General features: G+C 35.2%; 1 protein-coding gene across 2 annotated transcripts in view; it reads right to left on the bottom strand.

Moving 5' to 3' along the window:
* Positions 1 to 24,088, bottom strand: part of GABA-B-R2 (gamma-aminobutyric acid type B receptor subunit 2) — an 832,753-nt gene that overhangs the window by 541,232 nt on the left and 267,433 nt on the right. The gene's annotated exons all lie outside the window — the stretch shown is intronic.

The raw sequence follows: 24,088 nt of genomic DNA, 5'->3' as shown, positions 1-24,088 counted from the left end.
CTTGATGTTGTATACTCGAAGAAATATATATTTTCCATTTCAAAATACGTTTGGCAACATTGCACGCGCCCAAGGGTAAGAGCTATAGAAGATACTGCAAGATAAGTGACGTGTTGATTATGGCTTTATGTTTTTGCCTTCCAGTTTGGCTATATACGACGAGCTGTGTATGTGTCTTTTGTATACTTCCCTTTCAGCCCCTGGCTATGTTTACGAAAATATTGTTTTTTCCACTGCGTGTTACATTGGATTTGTCATACTGTATTATTAAAGGACCAGCTTCTTCAAGGCATATATGTTGACACGAGAAAATATATTTAGTTATCGTATGATATGAAGTAATAAAGCTACATTTTTTCTTGTATGATTGAAGAGGTGGATGTTTTCGAATTTTGTATTCTGATAATTCTGGAGGCAATTTTTGATTTGAACTTTTTCCCTTTTTTATTCACATAAGGCGAATAATGATATTAACCAAAGTTAATTAATTGACAATTATTTAATCAACCCAAATGTGTGTTGTTTAATTTTCCACTATGTCCAGGAAAAAATCATATATACAGAGAGAACAAACGACACTTAGATCTTTCACTGCATTTCTCAGGGAGATGATATTTCTCGGTCGTATATTAATGGGTAGGGTTCTCAATTTGAAAATGGAAGTTATCTAGGACACAAGGAGACAGGTCATGTTCGGATCTCACTATAAACTATAGATCTGTGTCTTATATAGCCCTTGAAAAGTGTGGACTAAATAGATAAACGCTATTCGGAATCTGGGGGCTTAAAAGCTTATTATTTAATTGAAAAGATTAACTCTATGTATAACAGATACATTTCACGGTAGCAAGGGAGGGACGAGAGAAAGAACACACACTGTCCACAATGTAAACAGAGAACTATTTTCAGAACAGTAAAGCTGATCTACGATTTCTTGCGTACAAAATTGTCTGTGTGCGCTCGTTACAGATAATTGTAATAAAGTTATCATTCTACATAGAAACATAATTAGAAATTTTAGAAGATTGACTTATAGTGATATATCCTCTCTTTGTTTCTTTTGGATGGCACGATAACTCAGTGATAGAGCATTTATCTCTCGTGCGTGGGGTACCTGGTTCGGTCGCCGACGAAGTAAGTTTGTGCTGGACTACATTGTGCCCGCGGGATTCCTCGATATTCCTGTTTCCTATTACATTACATTCCACCAATTATTCCATCATCGTTCACTTATCTAAAAGATCTGTCTCCCTTAAAATAAAAGGCATAATCGTGAGACGTGAAGCTGAAAGATTTCATTTGTCTTTCTCTTCATCTCTTAAACATACTCTCATCAAGTTTTTCATTATGACACTAGAAACACGACGGTATACAGTATAAATGAGATATTGCACAAAATTATGGATAATTCTTAAATATTAATATGTGTTTAAATACAATGATTTTCCAACGATAAAACATATGTCGATACACACGAGGTCGTGATGGCTCAATGCTAGATCGTGAGATCCCAGGTTCAATTCCAAGTGGGCTTTGCAGTGGACAAACACCGTGCGCGTGGATTTACTTAGGGTTTTCTCGTTTACTACCACTTTCTTCATCCCGTCATTTCATTCAGTGTCACTATCGCCGTCCCCTTTTAGCCTACACAGCATATCCGCGAGATGCAACACTGCAGGGTTTCATTTCATTTACATCGATAGATAGATCACGTATTACTCTGACAAAAGGTTATACTTGATAAATTTTCATGCGTAGTTTTGGGAAAAATTGACAAAAACAAATTTTGACATTTTTTCAAAAACATCCATGATCGAGAATGCACGATTACCCGCAGTGGAGGACACAATTCGTGTCTTTGATTCCGTGCATTTTCACACGGTGCTCATTATCGAGCAATTTCACAGGGTCCTGTTTATCACATTAAACATTCCGCAAGTGTAGTGCATTTTCATACGGTTCACCTGTCAATCATATGTTTCACCCTGAAACTGCTTTCACTATAAGAGGAGGGAGGACAGAGCAAACATGAAGTAAGAAAGAACAGAAAAAGAACAAACACGAGTTAAAATAAATACGACCAATTGCAATTAATACTTGAGAAGCTAGGAAAAAGAAAAAAAATAACAAACACAACTTATAATAAAGAGGAAAATAATTACAAAACTGAACAAAAACTAATAACAAAAATAATAACAAATTAAAGTTGATGAAAATAATAATAAAAATTCAGAAAAAAGGATAATCTTGTGAAAACAGACTAAAATGTGTTACTGGTTTTCACTCTAGTGTTTTTGGAAATTGATATCGTTTCTACAGGTCGACTTTCAAGGTATTCTGCGATCAAGTTGGTCAAAACCGGTGTTTTCGGAAATTAAGGTATATCTCCAATAAATTCATTCTCAATAATAAAGAATAAAATAAGCACTTTGTTAATCAAATCTGAGCCCATTGTTTAAAAAATAGGAAGATGAATGAAATAAACTTTTATTTTGTGATTGTTCTCTTCCTGTTCTTGGTTAGTACTCTCTGCACTTTGAAGGACAGCGAGTAATGGTTTCTTGTTTAAGAGTCGCTTCAAGTAGTTTTTCCAATTGTATATCATACATGCAGATATAGGAGCACACACGATAAGACATACACAATAAAGACGTACGCCATTATGTTAGTATGTGTAGTGTATTAGCATTAAAACCAGCAAGCAGAACCGATGAAATTTGGCTCATCGCCATGGAGGACTGGGCCAAAACATCGAAGAGTTCAACGATTATTTCATTGAACAATGGAAAGACAAAACAAATATTCTAAGAGAAATATGTAACTGAAATGATAAAAAGGCACAGAACAACCCAGTAGAAGGTTGTCGCAGCAAGTTAAACCGCAGAGTACACCACATGTCTTGAAGCTAGTGAGTGTACTAAAAGAAGATGCTACGTCTAGTTTTCATTCCTTTAGGGGACAGGGCTTAGATTGCAATCCGGAGAAGTGTAGAAAATTCACTTACATCTGCCTTGACAGGCGATTGCAATTAGTCCTCGAGAAAGTAGGAAATGGCGAAGACTTTTAAAAATGCTTGAGAAGCGTTAGTTTTCTCCAAAAGCTGGAATAGTGAGCTATGAATTGTACAAAGTGGATTAACGATATACAAAGGTATGAAGGTTCCACCGTAACGACGTGCTATTCGTTCGGAAAATAATAAGATGACAAGGTTCTTCTTAGAACGTCTTGGAGTATGGAGCTAATGTTGTGTGTTTCACAAATCACAACGTTTTTCTATGCCCTGGAGTGGGCATATTTTTCTTCGATTTTTTAAACTTCCTGACTGAATTCTCTGATGTGTACCTTATTTTGTTCTTTATTAATTTATTTTTATTATTCTATCTTCTGTTCCCTTATTTTGTTTTTGATTATTCTTTTTCTTTTCTTATTTATTTTCATTTGCTATTCTTTCCTATCTATTTTAATTTGCAATAGTTATTTTAAAAATCATTTTTCACTTATTTATTCTAATTTCCCATCAATTATGTTATTATTTTTCTTTACTGTAACATTCGTGTGCTCATTTTTTGTTCTTTGTCTTGTTCTTTCTTATTTTAATTTCCGGTTATTTTCTTTGTTATTCTTTTTGTAAAACATTTTGTAAGCTCTCCTTCTATAGTATTAATTGCAATTGTTCGTGTTTATTTTAACTTGTGTTTGCTCTTTTTATATTCTTGGTTCACATTTGTTCTGTATCCTTCCTATAGTGAAAGCGTTTTCAGGATGAATCAAATGATTGACAGGCGGACCGTGTGAAAGTGCACGGCACGTGCAGAATGATTAATCCGATAAACAAGACCGTGTGAAATTGCTTGATAATGAGCACCGTGTGAAATTACACCGTAAGAAACTGCACGTCACCGTGTCTTTATATTCGAGCGACGTTGTCATGATAGTTTCGGTTGTGGCAAACTTTTACCCTTCCGCTGCGAGGATTGTGTCTTCGTTTCTGGGTCATACCAACAAATATATGAATCATCACCCGTTAGTACCCTATTTAACAAATCTGGGTCAGTTTCGGCCCGATTAAGCAATCCTTGTGACACGTAAGTCGGTGTTGTTTCTCTGGTCTGACAACAATTGCTTAACGAATTTCGCTGACAATTGACACATTCAAATGTTCAGTTTAAACTAACTGAACCATGTAGAAACGTAAATTCAGTTCATCAACCATCTTCATCGTTGTAAGTATACAATCAGAGCGCACTAAATCGCGAGCAATCGCAATGTTTTCATGTTTCTTTAGAGTGGAAGGCGGCTAGACTGGGGCTCATCTTCTATCGATTTGCGGACATCTTTCAACCTGTTGTACCAGATTAAACATTTAACCGGATCAAACACTTATCCCCTGTATGGAAGAATTCATAAGTCTCCAAAGCTGATTTCCAGGGTTTTAACACAAAATTTCAAACACACATTCGTTTTTCTTCATCCAATTTTTAGGATTACTAATCCGCCAAGCACCGAACACAGATGTTGACTCATTAGGTTGCACTCTCTACTCAACAAAGTTATGATAAATTTTGCAGGACATATCAAGTACGAAACAAGATTCTTCTTTCATATCGGCGATCAAACCCAACCTCTAATATTGAGCAGTGACGCTCCTGTCTTGAAACTTCCCAATTATCTACGCCACACGCAATATCTCCTTATAGTAAATGTTTATTTATCTGTTATGTCTTGTTGGGAATGGTGAATAAAACCTGGAAACACTCCCTTACGTATCCACCGATTAAAACAATATTTCTGCTTTCTTTACTAGCTCTTCTAAGAAAGGGTATCACAGAGGACATAACTAGAATTATATAACACCAAAATAGGTCTTTGATGGGAACAATAACTATTTTTTCAAACTGCTGTTTTTTTTTATTAAAAAATGTAACGTTTTGAAGATTCCAGTTTAATTTCCATGGAACGAATTTTGGTTACTTTATAATTCCCAATTCTCTACTTTTTCTTTAAAAAAATATTTCTTTTTCACAGGCTTAAATAATTAAGGCTAATACAAAATAAAATTAACAAACTGGTTATGTCAGTTAAACAATTCTTTTTGAATGAATATGTACAGTATATACCGGTATATAGATACAACCTGGACTTTTACAAAGAAAAATAACATTCAGGCAATAATAATTAAGTACAAACAGCTGTTGGTAATAAAGAAATGAGTTACGTAGTCATTTCCCTCTTGCTATAGGAAATGCCCATAGAAAATAACAGAAAAACGAATAGATAATTAAAACATAACAGCATATTTCCAATTTTGCTATCCACAAGGAAAATAACAAAGGGACTGTTTTCAGTGTAATTTCTGAAATACGTGTAGCAGTCGGTTCTATCAATAAACCACAAAGCGAACGCCCAAGGACACAGCTGCGTGTGGTTAGATTTGTTTAGAAACTACACAGTGTTCGAAAAGTAAGTAACTATTCTTAGAAAAGATGTTGGAATAACTGAGCGATTTTTTTATAGTGATTACAATTACAACTGCATCATTTGTGCCTCTATGCAATGCGTAATCACGTTACATGTTCCTTTCGACATGACATTTATCTATATCTCTGCACAATTTCCACCTATTAACGGTTGTTTGGAATTCATTTCTCAGAATATGGAGTACGATTAGTGGCAGTTCATGAGGCCCTCTATGCTGGTCTAGTGGCTATTGCGCTTGAGTTTGGTGTAAGGAATCCCGGGTTTGATTACTGGTGAGAGAACATTGAAAATATCATGGTAATTCTGATCCCGCCTTAAGCTGTAGGCCTGTATCTCACACAGCCTCGTTGCTGATTACGGGCTTCAAAATTAAATAAACAATAACAGCGAATTCGAGCTTTATGCTCCTTGGTACTGATTGAGACCTGATGTACACGTTTTTCACAAATCCTCTTTCTCACACAAAATCTAATAAAAAAATCAGGAAATAATGCTGATATATCCTGTTGTCTAAATTATGTTAGTAATACAGTGACGTTCATCAGGGATAACTCTGATGATCAAGTCGAAGAAAAGAACACACACACATATAAGTCAATTAGTTCGCAACTTTAGCAATAGACCTCACTCGATAAGAAACCTGAGACTAAACCCCACTTATTCAGTTGGTGAAACACATCACCAGGTACCTATTCGTAAATTTGTTCCGTATGTTTGAAGTATGAAGACGCGACAAGAAATAGAAGAGGCAATTAAGGCATGTCATTACATTTGGCTTTTGAGTTCAGTTCAGTTAAACTTACCTGCTTAAGGTATACAGTTGTTGTTTTATAATATAAGGGAGCATTTAATCAGTCTTGTAAAATACTTTTAAGTGCAATAATTTGCAAGGAGGTATTTAGAGAAGTAGGGGGACCTAAACTTACTTATCTGACAGACGTTCCGTGGATTAGTTTTGTAGGCTGTTTGGAAAAGTTTGTTAACAGTTGCACAACAATTGTGAAAGTATATGAAGAAAACAGAATAGTAACTGATTCAACTATACAGAGAGTCTCTAATTCGATGCTAAAACGAAAAGCTGAAGATGTGTTAAGTCTTCTTAAACTTTTATCTACCGCACTTAATGAAGTGTAAGAGAAAAATTGCGCTATAGAACATTTGGGACATGTTTCAGTTCGAACGCGAGGATCAACATAAAACTTGGTAGACATATACAGGACTAAATACTGACCACTGTAGGGGGAGTCATTCCCGTGTAAAATTTGTTTTCCTTCGACAGCGCCACCTATCCTTCGAAACACTGGCAGTAAGATGACGCGTTGTAGGCGCTGAATGAAGATCAGTCAAGTAGGTCATTGTGTGGTAGTAAGCTCCAATTAGTATTAGGTGTGGTAGTCAGTGTGAAAAAAATGGAGCGGGCTCTTGCATTAACCCCTTTCCTGTAGTTATCTTAAAAAAGCAAACTAAGGCGCAAATTTGAGGATCAGACTCAGCTGGAGTGAAAGATGTGTCATTTGCGACGTTTTTGTGCAATTTAATTATCAGTGAGTACGAAAATAGATTAGAAACGATACACAAATCGATACTCTACAGATATTATGAAGAAAATATCAGGGCACAGGAAGACATCAATGATAGCAGTTCAGAACGGGAACAAGACAGTATTCCAGAGCGAGAACAACACAGTACTCAAAGCGAATACCACGTATCTCCAGACGTAAACTGAAAAGTACAGATTTTTTTTTCAGTTTACGGAAGAGGAAATCCGGAGTATCTACAAAGAATTTTATGAAGGGGGATACAACTCGTATAACGGGTTACAACTAAAAATCTGCACAAAATGTGCGGAATCATAAAATAAAACCTATTGACACAGTCATCGCTATTCTTTGGTATGTTGATAGTACACTCTTTGTCTAATTCACAATATGTTTGCTTTCTTTTTGGTTCCAAGTAACTGGTAGAAAATGGCGTCAAAGGAAGAAGTCCTCCGTGCAGGAATTGTAAATTTCCACGAAAAACATCACGAATTGGGGAAATCATATTGTGTGATAAACTTTGCTGCTGAAGGTGTGCCAAAAAGAACAATTAATGTGATACTTAAATCCGAAACAATAGAAAGAAAAGCAGGAAGTGGTCGAAAGGCAGCAATTATGACGAATAAAAATAAACAAAGACTAAAATTTATGTTTGACAAGAAAGACAACATTAGTCAGATCAACGCAGCAAAAACATTTAAGTGTTCACAACAATACATATCTAAAACATTAAAATCAATGGGAATCAAAGCATGCATAAAGGAAAAAGCTCCATCTTACGCAGACAAGCAAATAAAAACTGCGAAATCCAATTGTCGTTGGATGGTCAGAAATTATAAAGGAAAATCGTTTGTTTTGGATGATGAAAGTTACTTTAGCCTTTCTAAATCTCAAATGCTCGGAAATGACATATATTATTCCTCAGACAAGCAACACACTCCTTCTAAAATAAAATATAAAGGCAAGCAGAAATTTGAAGGCAAAGTGATGCTTTATTTAGTTGTATCGGACAAAGGTGTGTCGCACCCTTATTTCAAGCCTAGTGGGTTAGCAATCAATCAAGATGTATACGTGAAGCAATGTCTTCAAAAGATCTTAGTTCCCTTTATACGAAAATATCATTCTGACAATAATTTTATTTTCTGGACTGACAAAGCCAGCTCTCATTATACGTGAAAGGCTCAGGAGTACCTCATGTCCCAAAACATCCTTTTGTGCCCAAAAACCAAAAATCCAACTAACTTGCCCCAGTGCCGCCCAATGGAAGGTTTTTTTTGGACAATTGAGTGATAAGGTGTACAAATATAATTGGAAGGCAAAAACTGTTCAGCAGCTTCAAAGAAGAATACGCAAATGTTTAAAAGAAATTGACCCAACTGGCGTCCAAACAGCCTGTGCGTCTATTCCAATACTTTTGCGGACTGTAGCTGATCACGGACAATTTGCAATGTGTCATTAGCATTTTCTTTTCTGTCTATGTATATACTGTAAATAAACGTTAGAACATAGTTACCATTTGTCGTCTTGTTGCTTTTATCTTACCTCGCATTTTGTGCAGATTTTTAGTTGTAACCCGTTAGGAAGCTTTTGGAACGTCATAAGAAACTTATTTCATTAAGTAACAGCAAACCTATTTTGGATTATGGATACGCGCTATCTACGAACTTTGCTTCATTCAAAGGGAATCGGGAAATGAAACTCCAAACAATGAAATGCGAAGCCATCAGAGAGCATGGAGTATCAGTAGATTACTGACATTTACAGTGCTGGGATTTCCAAGCGGCAAAAGAAGTTGGCTTAGCGGAGTTGAAAGTGTCACCGACTTTCATTGAAAATCTTTAGAAACAAGCAAGAATTATTTCACGAACGATTCATAATATCTGTAGAGTGTCGATGTGTGTATCATTTCTACTTCATTTTCGTACACACTGATAATTAAATTGCACAAAAATGTCGCAAATGACTGATCTTTCACTCCAACTGACGTCTGATCCTCAAATTTACGCCTTAGTTTGCCTTTTAACAGTTCAACCCTACATGAAGGCGGTTAATGCCAACAGCCCGCCCCATTTTTCCACAATGACTACCACACCTAACACTAATTGGAGCTTACTACGACACACTGATGCACCTGACTGATCTTCACTCAGCGCCTTCAACGCGGTATCTAACTACTAGCGTTTCGAAGGATAGGTGGCGCTGTAGGCGGAAAATGAATTTTACACGGGAATGACTCCCCTTACAGTGGTCAGTACTTTGTCCTGTATATGTCTACCAAGTTTTATGTTGATCTTCGCGTTTGAACCGAAATATGTCCCAGTTAAAAATATTGAAAAAAGTCTTGAACTTCAATTGCAGGAGATAAAAGACTTTGAAAATTCAGACATCGCTACAATATGACTGTTTTTCAAGCTTATTTCTTGGCATTCTTACTAGATCCAAAATAAGAACTGACAGGAATTGATTTAACAGATAAGGACAAAGAAAATGATTTAAAGTTTGGAAGAATCCGATATTCCAGAACAAGTATCGTATAAAATAGAGGATCTGTCCTTACAGCAAAATCTTGAAGCCATACATCACAGTTTCGCCACCCCTACTCTGCCTACTCCGCCCAATAGGATCGCAATGTTTTGAGCCAACAATCATGACGGAAACGAAAGTAGCCAATCAGACGATGGAAGAAACGAGTTAAACCAATCAGATGTGCCGATGCTAGTTTTTTTTTTGGCTTAATCGGTTTAATAGGATGAAGATACACATGGGAAGATCCTCTATTTATAACATCCTTGTTCCAGAACGTGTATTCATCTGATTTTGAAATTTGAAGATGAAAGCAAGCTCTTTAACGAGTCACATTTTGTTTATACAGTAACGACAAGGCATCAATATATGAATAGTTGAAAAGCCACAAATCTCAAATAAATAAATAAACAATCATTTATTTTCCGTTGTCGAGCATTTAATATATATAAATGCACAAGCATCTTCAGTTTGTGTTCATTGTTAAAAAACTGTTTGGGAACCGAAAAGGCAGTAAAGCTGGTGTTTTTGTTGAGTTTTCGATAAGAAGCATGAAGCTGACAGATAGTTGTACGGATGGCATGTATGGTTGACTATATGGCGGGTCAACATACGTATAAACCAACACGCTCGATCCTTTCTTATCAAGCAGAAGAAAACTCACATCCTTGCGCTGAAACAGTGTTTACATTACCAGTTTGTCTGATGTTGTTATAAAGTAGTTTTCCAATATGGATTAAAAGAAACATTTCCATAAAACTAATAGGAAATAAGGTATGAAATAACATTAGTATGACATTGGTACGAAAGTGATATTTATTTCGTATCTAAAAATAATGGACAAATGTCATTTCTTAGTCTTCTAATTTAAGTTTTTAAGTACTCATAATGAATGTTACAACTAATACACGATCTTCAAGAATGGGTTCACAATAGCTCAGTAATATAGTGTTAATCTTTTGTGCGTTTGGGTCCCTGGTTCCGTTCCTGCTCTTGCTAAGTAAGCTGTGCGGTGGACAAACGCCATATGTGGATATTTTTCGGGATTCTTCTGCTTTGTCCGGTGCTCCACTTTCTTCATTCCACCATTTAGTTCGTTATCATCATCATCACCCTCTCTCTTTCCCTAGGAGCATAAACGTGAAACGTTAAACTAAATATGAATAAACGACCTTGATGAAAAAGGTTGAGGTAACAATTGAACAGGTTTCATTGCCTACTTATTGCGCTGCTTGTAGTAATGAAATTTAAATGTGTCACTTAATTGTATATACATTTCTATATATTTCAGATATAAGTTAGCAATGAGAAAGTAACTTTATTATTATTATTATTATTATTATTATTATTATTATTATTATTATTATTATTATTATTATTTAGGTTTTAAATGAGTTCACTCATGGATTATGATTAGCGAATGCACTTTCAGCACGAGAGATCCGGGTTCGATTATCTGTGGAGTTCAACTGGTTTGGACTGGATGTTAAACTATTATATAGCCTCGGTGGTCCAAGAGACGCTAAACCCAAATATGACCATGCAACATCCTGAAAATATTGAAATTAATATTTTTGTATTAATATAATGTGTAATTGATACTGGTATTCGTGTTTTGCAGAAGTAGGGCTCTTAATTATTTTTTAAATGTATTAATTTGTTTCAGTTTAACTTCTGTTAACGGTACTGAAGCTACGTTAGGTTTAGATCTGCAAATAAATGTGAGATTAGAATCATGTGAGACCTCTGGGAACGTATCTGAAGCTCCGACACCGAAAGCTCGTATGGTAACTGTGTAACCACCAGAGAAGTTTGTAAAGTATGTTTCTGAATTAGACCTATCATTACAAATGTTACATGTAAAGTGGAAATACTATCGTACTGAAATGGGAACACATGATCTTCAGTCTGCCAGAAGTTTAAACAAAAAATTACTGTTTCTTACTACTGTGATTTTACATTCTTTTAATGTAAAAGCTGGAAATATTTCTGCAAAGTCTATCTTGACAACTGCAGCTGATCCTATGTTGCAACATCGTACCAGAATGAGAGACTCTGGTTCCACTTTCTGTACTCATTGTTTGCGTTCATGTGTGTCAACCGAGCCCCTTACGAGATATGTTGTTTTCGTTTACGCAGGTGAAAGTTAGGTCCAACATCACTGCGAAAGGGCGAAACTGCTTAGAGGGAAGGGAACAATACCGAATTTTGTCGAGTCAGAGGTTTTCGTAGCTTACACTTTAATACAACTGGTTGAGTTGAAATGAAAATTCTTTTTAAAAAGAAAAAAATAGAAGAAATTTATAAGTGATTTGAGAGTGGCATTGAAAAAAGACGAAGTAAATTATAATAACTATAGTTGTGGTTTCTATTACCATCCTTTACTGTCAATATTCTTTGATATGTTATAATAACGCATTTATTACGTTAGTTACCAATATAGTTACCAATGATAATTATTAGACAGAATTTCATTTTAAGTATATTGATTTCTGTTACAGAAAGTGAACGATACATTTATGCTCTTAATGCTGTGGGCCATAACGCAATTTGAGAAGAGTTTCTAGGGTGGAAAAATGTAAAATTTAATAATTCATGCAGAGGTAATCTTAAATGAAAAACTGAGTTGTTTTTGTTCTTTTACAAAATCAATTTATTTGTGCAATATTTTGTAAATACGATGTAGGTACTGCGTATTCACCTTCTCTGTCCTTAAATTTACTAATATTAATTTGCAGATTGGTTTAATTTTCAATTTATAATACAAGAAGCTTAGTAATATGGAAAATAAAACTAGAGTCATAATACTGCGTCTGTACCTACTATTCCTTTATGTGGAACAACTATATTTAATATTTTAATATAAATACACATTTCAAAATAACTCGTATCACATAAACCAAAAGACCCAACTTGAACCAACAAAGCAGGTTTAAACTAAACGAACCATGGTTTCCGGTTATTATTATAAAACTTAATTTATTTATCTTTTTTACAATCCTGGTTCTAAGTAGTCTATTTGCTTGGTGTTTTTCAAGTAGTCAATTTATTTGGTGTGTTTCAATTAGTCATTTCAAATTGGTGAATTTATTCTGTGTTTAATTAGTTCAAAGGCACCCAAAACATAGCGTTCAGTGCGCGACCTGAATGGTGATGGCGTCGCTCATCCTGCTGGCATCAGTCTATTAGATATGTGTGAGGCCATTATGATGTTTCATACAGAAGTGAGATTCTAAGAAGATAATATCGTACCTTTCGTATCTCTACGAACGTTGTTTGCATCATGATTGTCGTTTGATATGCCTATGCTGTGTGGTCAAAGGAGGCAGCAGCAGTGGGTAGCGTGCAAATATGCCCTGGTCCACAAATATAATACACAATATTGCATTATTCGCCGGGATCGTTCCGCAACAGCACCAGATTCCTAAGCCGATTTTCGGGATATGGTTATCGATCCACGCAAAGAATTCTGTCCTGTATATGCATGGTATAACGTGGCCTTTGGTATTCTCGACACCATTGTTTATTACGTCATGGGAATCATCAGTTCAATATTCCAAAACAGTGTAGTTGCACCGTAATACGAGGAACCAATGTGAGGGAAGGATAATTATCAATCGCAATATGCCACAATATGCTTTCGTGATCAAAATTGGCAACTGGTGGAATTAGTGCTGCATTCGACGACGAGACATTACGTGTATTCAGGAGGCCATGACAAATACGACATTTTCCCATCACCAAACTGTGCCTCAGGTTGCTGTTCCTAGCGCCGTGTAGGTCATACGTAATGTGTCGTGAACCTAATTAGTTTACTTTTGCTTCCATCCTTTAAACATTCTGCAAATGTGGAGTCAATGAGATGTTCCCTTCTTAGGACTTCATTCTTATGTCCATTATGTACCATTGCTTGAACTCGGAAAATCTTCGCTTTGAGACTTTTTAAGCGAATTTTACATGAAAATTAACAATAAGGTGTTTAATTTGGTTAACTTTCACCAGTATACTTACTTCCTTGGGTTCAGGAACTAAGATAACTCTCTACACTGCTAGGTTAGAGAAATGTATAATACCTACAACTAATGATGATTTTAGAGGGTTTTCACGGCGAAGAGGGAATAACCTCACCGCGGATTGTTACGGAATTCCATTCCCGAGGCATATCCTCCAACTTGCTCAATGAGGATCACTATACTATTTCCTCCAGCCCCCATATAATGAAAGTCCCCCGAAATCACCATTATATATAATTGTAGGCGTATTGTTTTTAAACTGACTAAGATATTACTTTTCTGTAAACAACAACAACAATAATAATAATAATAATAATAATAATAATAATAATAATAATAATAATAATAATAATAATAATAATAATAATAATAACTGTAGGATGGAATTTTTAAAATAAAAGTGATCTTGAGGTTATACAAAGTTTAAAAGCAGGAAATTTCTATTGTATATAGGACTAGTAATATTTATCATTGTCTCATTCATGTCTACTGCAAAATAATAATAAATCATTTATAGAACTATGTTAACATATGTATTATTTTCGATAAACTGGGCTACCTGTCCTAATTTCATCTATGAATATTAGTATAACTTATTTACATTTTAGCTTTTGTCATCATAACAGAGCTCTCTGTTATTATATCCTGAGAGATTCGTTACAAGAGAATATATAATGCAATCAAATTTACATAGAAAACGCATTTAACATAATATAAACACATTATGTTGTAGTTTTCGTATTAAACGAAATATTGATGTTTTATTGTCTCTTCAACAATAGTAATTCAAACATATCATTGTTATTGGTTGGTCAGACTTCATAAGTTTTAATAAATCTTTAAAAATTTAAAGAGAAATGTATTAATTAAAAAAAAAAATTAGTCAAAATATTGCGTTTAAGAACCAAGTTCAGGTAACTTACTTGCAGATTCTCGTTTTTCTTCTGGGAAAATTATTAAAAAATGAATATAAATAAGCAGAATATAATATTATGTTAATTTAAATCATGATGTATCCTGTGACTGCCGATGCATTCCCAACATACTATTGACGCCATATGGCATTTTCGCACTTCCTGCATTTCATATGCGAATATTCCTATATAAATACAGCTGATGCCTTTCAAACTTCACCTGCCATCTCCCGAGAGGCATTATGTCTTTGTTACTCCTTTCATATTATGATTAATTTACGTTATTATAGAACTGCAGTGCCAAATATACATTTCCTAGAAACACTCAGTGAAATCACAAGTTACACGAGGGCTAGTTTTTTTCAACCTCCATTTGGGCACCACAGTAGAACAACATCTGATGATGAAACAGGGATAAGAGAAACCTGTTCATTGGACGTCACCCTAACCGAGGAGCGCACCCATAGGGGTTCGTCCGGATCCTGGACCCCCACGAAAACTTCCTAAATCAACATACACTTGTACACTTTCTTAATAAAACTATACATGTTTAACAAGTAAATGATTGGTGTAGCATGAACATTTGATTTTACACTTCATCTATACACTTTCTCTTATAAAAATAATCTAGTTTTATCAATTTTCCCGAAAATATAAGTGGAAGTATTTTACAAATACTAAGTACTGATTGGGTACAGAATAATACCCGTTCAGTAGTACATAGACGTAGTGGCTTGCAGTATTGGATCTTCCCCCGAAAGCTTGGACCCTTCCAACAAAAATTTCTGGATGTGCCCCTGACTCACACTGATGGACCAACTCTGCCGTTAACTCTCCTATGGAATGGCAAGTATGAAAATGTATATAGAGCAATTGAAGCGTCAAATATAAACTAAGTGATGTATACCTGGATTTCTCATGCAGAAGGGCATGATTTAGCAGTAATTCATCGTTGAATGAGTAAGGGTCATGGTACCACATGAGTGGTAAGATGTGCCAATGTTACAGAAACCTTAGAAAGGAACTTATTGACGTATACACTGAAAGTAGACAAGAGTGGAATTCTATGGCGGTAGATGACCCTGATAAACGCGTGAACTATGTGGTTTGTGAAAGTTGTAGAGTATGATTTCTGAAAAGTCTGATCTTGGAATTTCAGGAAACTCAGCCACAGCCAGGAGAAATATAATTAGAGCACCTAGTTTACACTTGGAGGGGATTTTGATTGCACTTAATATGTTTTCATAATTTATATTCCACTGGCCATCGGTGTGGAGGCAGTTTGAGGGAAACATCCCTAATCTAAGTAAATTTCGTAGGTAAATTTAGCAAAAAGGAAAAGGGGATCTTTTCGATGAAACGTGAAAATACAGGGAAATTATCGTGCTGAGTGATTGACCAATATAAGTGTTTAAATTTTTTTTTGTTCTTCAGAAATAAACCAATACAATAGCAATTTTGTGTGTGCTCAAAGTAGCATAATTTACACCCATTGTTGGCTGTTGTATTTGAATTTCTTGTAAAAAAAAAAGAAAAAAAGAAAGAAAGAAAAGAAAAGAAAAAGGAAAAAGAAAAATAGATGCAAGAAACAGCTGGTTGACATTTCCTTTAATACATTTAATTAATCTGATCACATAAGTTCTGGCATAGGAATTGGATACTCAACAAACTAGGGAAAAATTTATAAAAGAAAGAAAAATATTGTGCCAGTCGAGGGAAATTTTCTTAAGGAAACCTACGAACACTATGTGGAGGATAAACGACGTCCATTGAACAGCTTTGTCTTATCCGCCTTATCCGCGCTTTATCTTTTTACGTGGCCTCCTATGAAGGCTTTTCGAACTTCGAAAAGAATGGATCTTGTAGCTAAATCATAATAATTTATTTTCTCACAGTAGCTAAGCTTACGAAACCATAGTGAGTAGGAGTAGCTTTGTTGAGTCTTGGAATCATCGTCATTAGTGTTTGCGACTTTGAACATTGGTTGTATTAATTCATTACATTTACTTTATCGAAAATTGAGAAGGGAAGAAATATGTTCACATTGAGAATGATTTATTGTTCTTCACTACCATTATTTACACATTGACGCAGGCCGGTAGCCAGCCCAAAAAAATGTAGGGAGGCCGATAGAAGTTGGGGGCCGATCCAAACATATTATAATTCGTCACCATATTATAGTTAATTTGAAAGCCTACCGTGAAAATTTCAGGGAAGCCGGTAAAAATTTAGGAGGAACCCGGCACCCCTAGACCCCCTTAAACACGGGCCTGCATTGACACAATCTAACCTTTCGGTTTGTCGGTTCATTAAAAAAAAAAAAATTACACGAGAAGGACAAGTAAATTAGAATCTTATGAATTGTAACAGCTTTCATGTACATAAATGGATTACTAGCATAGAGGTATAATTTTCGGTCAAACACAGAATTTTTGGACCTGCCTTAAAACTCTACATCATTGAAGAATTTGGAAATATTTGAGTCTCGGTGTCGATACAATTTAGATCATTTTTATTCTCGTCATAAAAAAAAAAAAAAGAGTTCCGACTGTAAAAGAAAAGTGTAAATGGTTGAGTGGAAGAAAAGGTTATGCCTTAACTCCGCCATTTTAAATAAGAAATAAATAAATAAAAATAAATAAATAAAATAAATAAAGCTACTAGAGTTAAAAGTGTCACTAAAGGCAATAGTCTATCCATACACTTTCCAGTTGAATGTGCACCGTGAGACAGGGACGGATCCAGGGGAGGGCGATCGGGACGATGCCCCCCCCCCCAACAGAAGAGGAAACTTTCTTATTTTATATATATAAATAAACCCCATCCCAGAGTTTGAAGCTCTTAAAAGTAGCTCTAAGTAGCAGTATGACAATCCACCACCTCCCCCCAGAAGTCGGTCCTGGATCAGTCCCTGCCGTGAGATGCAATTCTCTTTAGTGAGCAGTAATTGTAGGAAGTTGAATTTACATTAGTATAAAGTTTATTACCAGCGTCAAAATAAATATTCAAGTTACACGTTAAATTACGGTTGCCGACCTTGTTCTGGTCACGGCACAGCCTTCTTTGTTGAACGTATTCACGGCACACTAACGTAAGTACATGTTGGCAACATTGTGGCAGATTCTCTTTAATTACTAATGTCCGTTTTCGAACATCTCAGGGAAATAAATACTTTTAGACCCTAGGAATAATTTTCTTGTACCTTTTTCTAAAATTTGTGTTCAATTACACTGGTATACAAATTTTGATCAAGGTTGTGCTTATGTTGGTCTTTCGTCGGTTTCTTAATGATTTGCACACGCTGAACATGAGTATGGCAGTTATTATTTTTTATTTACATTCCATCTTCATTGCCACATTGCCTTCAACGTTTTGCGGCACGCTAATTGAGAATCCCTGCTCTAAACGATACTACGTTGGATACTTAATTCCCTTTGTATATGTTATGTGTATTATAAAGTATTCAAAATAAATATATTAGTATTCTTTAATTTAGTTTAAAATTGTACAAGTAAAACTGTAAAAACTTTGTTTAAGAAAATAAAATAGAAACGAAGGTATTAAGCCACAAGTATAAGAAGTATTCCTATACAACAAGATGGAACGTAGGAGTTTCAAAAAATACAGGAAATACTCCTATATAAGAAGATGCAACGTAGGAGTTTCGAAAGTATAGGAAGAAGAAAGGAGGTACTTCAATATAGGGAACTTCAACGTAGAAGTTTCAGAAGTATAGAAAGTACTCCTATATAAAAAGATGGAACGTAGAAGTTTCAGAAGTATAGGAAGTACTCCTATACAAGAAGATGTAATGTAGAAGTTTCACAAAAATAGAAAGAACTTCAATAGAAGAAGATGCAACTTAGGAGTTTTGAAAATATAGGAAGTACTTCAATACAGGAAGCCTCAACGTAGGGGTTTCAGAAGTATAGAAAGTACTATTATACAAAAAGATGCAACGTAGAAGTTTCAGAAATATAAGTGTACTACTATACAAGATGATGAAACGTAGAAGTTTCACAAATATAGAAAGCACTCGGATACATGAAGATGCAACATAGGAGTTTCACAAATACAGGAAGTATTCCTATATAGAAACATGTAACATAGGAGTTCCATAAGAAACATTCAAATAAGCACTAAGTAGTAACAAGCAATTTAAGAAACCCGAAAAAGGAGGTAATTTTATAGATACCAGAAGTTAGTTAGAGATTTCGAGTGTGAGGTCAACACAGTTGAAGATACAATTAAAAACGTCATTGCTGATAACATAATGAGTACCTTACATCGTCTTTGTTAATTTGGGATAGCTATGTTAGTTGAACAGGCTTGTGCTATCAATATTTGAGAAGTCAATCCAATCTATATTGCTGTGATGTACAAACGTTTCCCAGTTATGTTTAGAACATTATTGTGTTTTTAAAACCTCATTAACAGTCCAACGATTACTACACAAATAGTCATACTTAGTTGTGTTATGGATATATATATTGGGTTTAGACCAATTAAACTGAAATTTGTAGCACACGTTAGTATATTTACAGACAAGGAGACTTAGTTAAAATAATACAAACTATGAATTCTTCGATTAGGTACTGGACATAATTGGTATTTAAAGCAGATATCACTGGAAATTACATAACTATCTCATAAGTAAATCCTAATTAACATTCCAGAAACTTTTACTACCGTTACACACATCCGCAATATCTCCATTACATAAATAAATACGGTAAATGGAATTCACTATAAACTCAATGATATTGCAACATATAAAATTACATTAATAATCCCTAATGTTATCCAATCATACTCGGAAAATTATATTAGATATCAAATACCTATCCGCTATCATATTAAATCAACAACGGTTTTATCGAAACTACAGGTTCTGCTCTTCTCAAAGCACATTTCTATTTTAACTACTCAACAAAAGACTTTGAACATCTCAAAAGTACATTTCATATAATGTAATACGAGACATGAACACGATTCTCGTACGTAACTGGTTCAAAGAAAGTGAAATTAATTTGATCAATACTCAAGTTTCTACTGAACTTTCTTTCAAAATCAGTTCATGAATTTCTGAAATAATTTTTCCCTCTGGGGTAAGAAGAAAGATCGATTTCGAAAGAAACTTCTTCTTCTTGGCAAAGGGATACACACCGAAGATGGCCCTAAGCTACGAACCAAGTTCTCTGTCGTGAAGTTGACTTCTGTCTACCTGCCTAATTAAGATACCTCGAGGTCCTTCCTTCCTTACCCAGTCGTTCCTTTTTCTTTATGCTTTTTTTCTTTTTGTTTGAGACATTCAAACTCTTGTTCATGGATCAATAGGTAATGTGGAGCTAAGCAAGCACACACACACACATACACACACAAACGCAGAGAACCAAAAATACCTTCTAGCTCTGTTGGTTCACGTGTACGTGATTTCTTTTTAATTCGTCGAACTTCAACTTGAACGATCGAGAACAGAAACTTGGATTGTAGGAAGGAGTTTGAAACTGCAGTTAATGCAGAGTTAGATACGTTATGTGAGAGAGACAGACGTTAAGGAAATTGAACCAGTAATTCTACTTCCTTACGTTGTTAGTGTTCTTAACTAAGGCTTCACTAGAAACATAAAACACAGATCATAAGTTTAATTGATGTCGTACTAATCTGGGTAAATTTTTAAAATAATGTACTCAAATAACACATATAAACGCATTAATGTTCATTGAGATACTAGCTACAGCTTTATTGATTTTAGTAACAGTAACAGTAACAGTCTAAAATGAAAGGATCTGTCTACTTCACACTATAATGAATTATATATTTAACAAATATTTATTGCCATGTATAAATATAAATATTTCAAATTAAACCATAGTATGGGTTTCAAATTAAGTTCCATTGATTTTAGTAATAGAAACGGGTTTCAAGTTAAAAATCATGTTTCAAAGGCTGCCGTGTCAATGGCCAGGAATGAGTCTACTGACACAAGTCAAGAGCCTGGATATAATGTAATGAAACCTAGACCTCGGGTGTAGAAGGTGTGTTACATGTACAAAATTTCTAATACGTGCTGCAGTTGATAATTCAACAAGAACTTTGGATATAAAGTTAGGCTTACTAAATAGGCCGAACTACATATAAACATTCTTTTATATAAATTATAAATCAATTCTGCAAATAAATCATTAACCAAAATGTACCACTGGACACGTACTTTAATACCAAATATGATTTTCACTGAAAATGATATCAATATAAACCCATATAGACCTATATAATTTAGTAATATAAACGGATACTTAATATAATCCTGTAAAAGACATATAAACGAACAAAAGAAAAGCACAGTGAATACAATTCTTTCTTCTTTTAATATGTTTACATATTGTCATTACTACCGCACTTAACACATCTTGCCAATCTCCCAACATCTTTCCTAGGGATGAGCACGAACGAGTTCGAGCGAGTTTTCTCTGAAACTCGACTCGATTCGAAACAGACATGTTTGAGTTCGACTCGAGAGCTTGGCTCGAAAAATTTCCTCCAATTCGACTCGAAACTCGACTCGGATTTGGGTCGAGTTTCGAGTCGAGTGTAGCCGAAACGAATCAAATCCTGTGTCTAGCTTCAAATACTCTCTCCAAGTATCATACATATACAGTATAATTATTATTAATAATACTACTAGTACTACTGCTACTTTATTATTATTATTATTACCGACCTCAGTAGTAGTGAAGTCTAGGAGGCAAGAACATCGTTGACGAGGTTCCAGATTTATACCTCGGAGGAGCATCAGATCCGTTGCCAGACGGGGTCAGGGTGTGAACCCTCCCTCAAGGTTTGTTGACCCCTAGAACTGTGAGTTGTGATAATCTGTGTTTGAGAATTTAACTAAAATATGAATTTGCTTAGAAACTAATTTTGCTTTCATGATTACTTTACGTCATATATCCAAAACGAAGCAAATCATTGAGTTGATTTTAAGTTTAACGTCCCTTTCAGCTGCGAAGCTATATGAGATGGGACCTACCGATTAACATGGAATTCGAACCACATGAGCTCCCGCCGGGAATCGAACCTGGGTCTCCCACGCCAAAGGCGCATACGCTAATCGCTTAGCCACGAACAAGCTCCGAAGCAAATCCTGTATGTAGTTTTAATTACTATATAGAGAATAGTATAAAGAGCATATAAAGAATTAAGGATCACACGCAAATTCAATGTCCACCCTTCACAGAGCTGGCGTCATCTTCAAGGGCGAGGTGACAGGTACAAAACGGAATTGAATTAAATTTAATTACAACAAACTGGCATATTGACTTATGCCGTTGTGGGAAGTTAGCTGCCAGGTCAGGACTGTTTTAATATAGGTACCATACATTTATGTTGATAGTGTAATTTTCCAACAATTTTATAATAGACTTTTCTGTTTGAAACACAAATACAAATATCGTATAATACACCTTGCAATTTTGTCTTCCGTCAATTCACCTATAGAATCAAATCTAAGCATGCGATAGCATCGCAAATAAAACTATTGAAAGGGATATAAAAGTAATGTACAATAGGAATACTGGTGAAGGCTACAAGCATAATATTTGAAGTGTGCGGATTCAAGAGGTCCCGGCCCTTCCACGGATCTTCGAGTGAAGGGGTTTTCGAAGCCTGTGCTTGTTGCATATTAGCTTATTACATCATGTAACCCCCAAGTTTGTCATGCTGTCAAGTCTTGGAGACTTAGTGGCGGATAAAATTCCGCTCAAGTTGTTTTTTCTCAAGAAGCAAGTAAATATGGGATGGTGTCTTTACAGCAGGCCAAACGGTTGTTTCTAATTCTTTCCCTGCATTCTATTGGGCGTAAGGAATGTAATCTCTCTGGTATACTTAGGGCGCAGAGTTATTACGCAAATAATTAGAAATAGGGAAATAATTGACAAAAGGGAAAGTGGCTTATGCTACAAATTATTTTAGAAAGTATTGTAAATAAAGCATAAACTCAATCATATATGTACTACGTATTAAAATAAAGGTGAAAAAGATGTCATTTTAAATTAGCTCTAATGCGAAATGAACTTCTCTTCTCTCCTCCTGTATGTAAATCAATGTCATACTCATGTACAAAATATTGCTAATAAAATATCAGAACTCGATACACTCCACGTAGGTATAAAATTGTATAACAAACTTACAATTTCTGTTTAAAAAAAATAAATATTGACAAATTTCCAATCTTAAAGTGTTGACAAAATTATTGATACATAAGCATATGTTCTATAGCATAGTGGAATAGATCAAGGATACGAACATACGAAAATAGTTGTTACTATCAACATTTTTTATTGTCTGATGAAGCCATGAACTCAGAGTTATAAGGTAAAAAATAAATAAATAAAAATTTTCTAGCTTCACGTACCATGATTATGCCCTTTAGATTAAAAGAAACGACTGAATAAAGAAAGTGACTATTATGAAGAGTGCTGGGATGAGAGTGTAGGAGTGCCCTGAGTAAACTCATGGACACAGTGTTGTCCGCCAAATATTCGTATGGCCTGGGATCGAACCAGGTTCCTTTCGCACCAGAGGTGAGTACTTTACCACAGAGCCACCTTATCCCCTCCCTCAGAAATCAATATGAATCATGATATAATATGTAAGGTATTGATAAGTATCCAGGAAGCATTTACACCACTTACTCAAAACTAATCGTGGGTACGCTATTGATAATAAAACACGCAAGGAAATAAAAAATATTTTAACAAGAAAATTAATCGTTCTGAAGGGAATTGGCAGACTACTTGTCCCGCCAAACAGCAGAATACTACGTGTTTCCTTTTCCGTTTCCCTTGGTCCAATATGCATTCATTTATTTATATTTCTGTTTGAATCATTCTACGGAAGTAGTGGAAGGTAAGCTTCTCTCAATGAAAGGTTGGAACGATCGAGTCGAAGGCAAGGTCAGTGTTCTTTGGGGATGCTGGTTTATTACACATGTCCACCGTCCGCTCGTACAATTCAAGATGCTGACAATATCGGCTATTCAAAGAGAAAGAAAAATGGAAAAAGACGGCTACCTGACTTGTCATAAATATGTCGGAGTATTCTTAAGATGGATTTCCACGTTAGAAGAACTTGTAGCTGTCATAAAAAAAAATCTTGAAACCCTACCATATTTCACCGTGTACACATAGTCTTGAAAGGGTCATAAAACATTTTTTCCATCTTGCAAGGAGTTGAACAGTGTCCAACTTTCTGGGACGTCTTGCTTGCTACCTGCTATCGCCCTCCTGCTGACATAAAGGAAACACCAGTTTCGCCGCTTCCGAAACAACGGATTCTTTTGAACAGAGTAAGGGAGTGCGCCAAAATACACGTTTTTAATGAGGAGGTTAATTGTTTGTCAATTAGACTGCAGTGCTGCATGGATGGTGATACCTTTCTTGCTTACAAGAAGTTGTAAAATCTAAACAGTAGATAGAAAGATCGGATAGCAAGGTCTTTTTTATGACAGCTACAAGATTAATGTAAAGTGAAAACGTGGTCTTAGAGCGGATGTGAATGATGCGGAAAAGACGACCAAATGAATTCTATGTATCAACTCTGTGGGTGTACAATAGTTTGT

The sequence above is a fragment of the Thermobia domestica genome, chromosome 5 (assembly GCF_964235325.1).
Source record: "Thermobia domestica chromosome 5, izTheDome1.hap1.1, whole genome shotgun sequence".
In the NCBI taxonomy this organism is placed as follows: Eukaryota; Metazoa; Arthropoda; class Insecta; order Zygentoma; family Lepismatidae; genus Thermobia; species Thermobia domestica.
The sequence above is the reverse complement of the archived record's forward strand: the minus strand, read 5'-3'. Positions and strand labels throughout refer to the sequence as shown.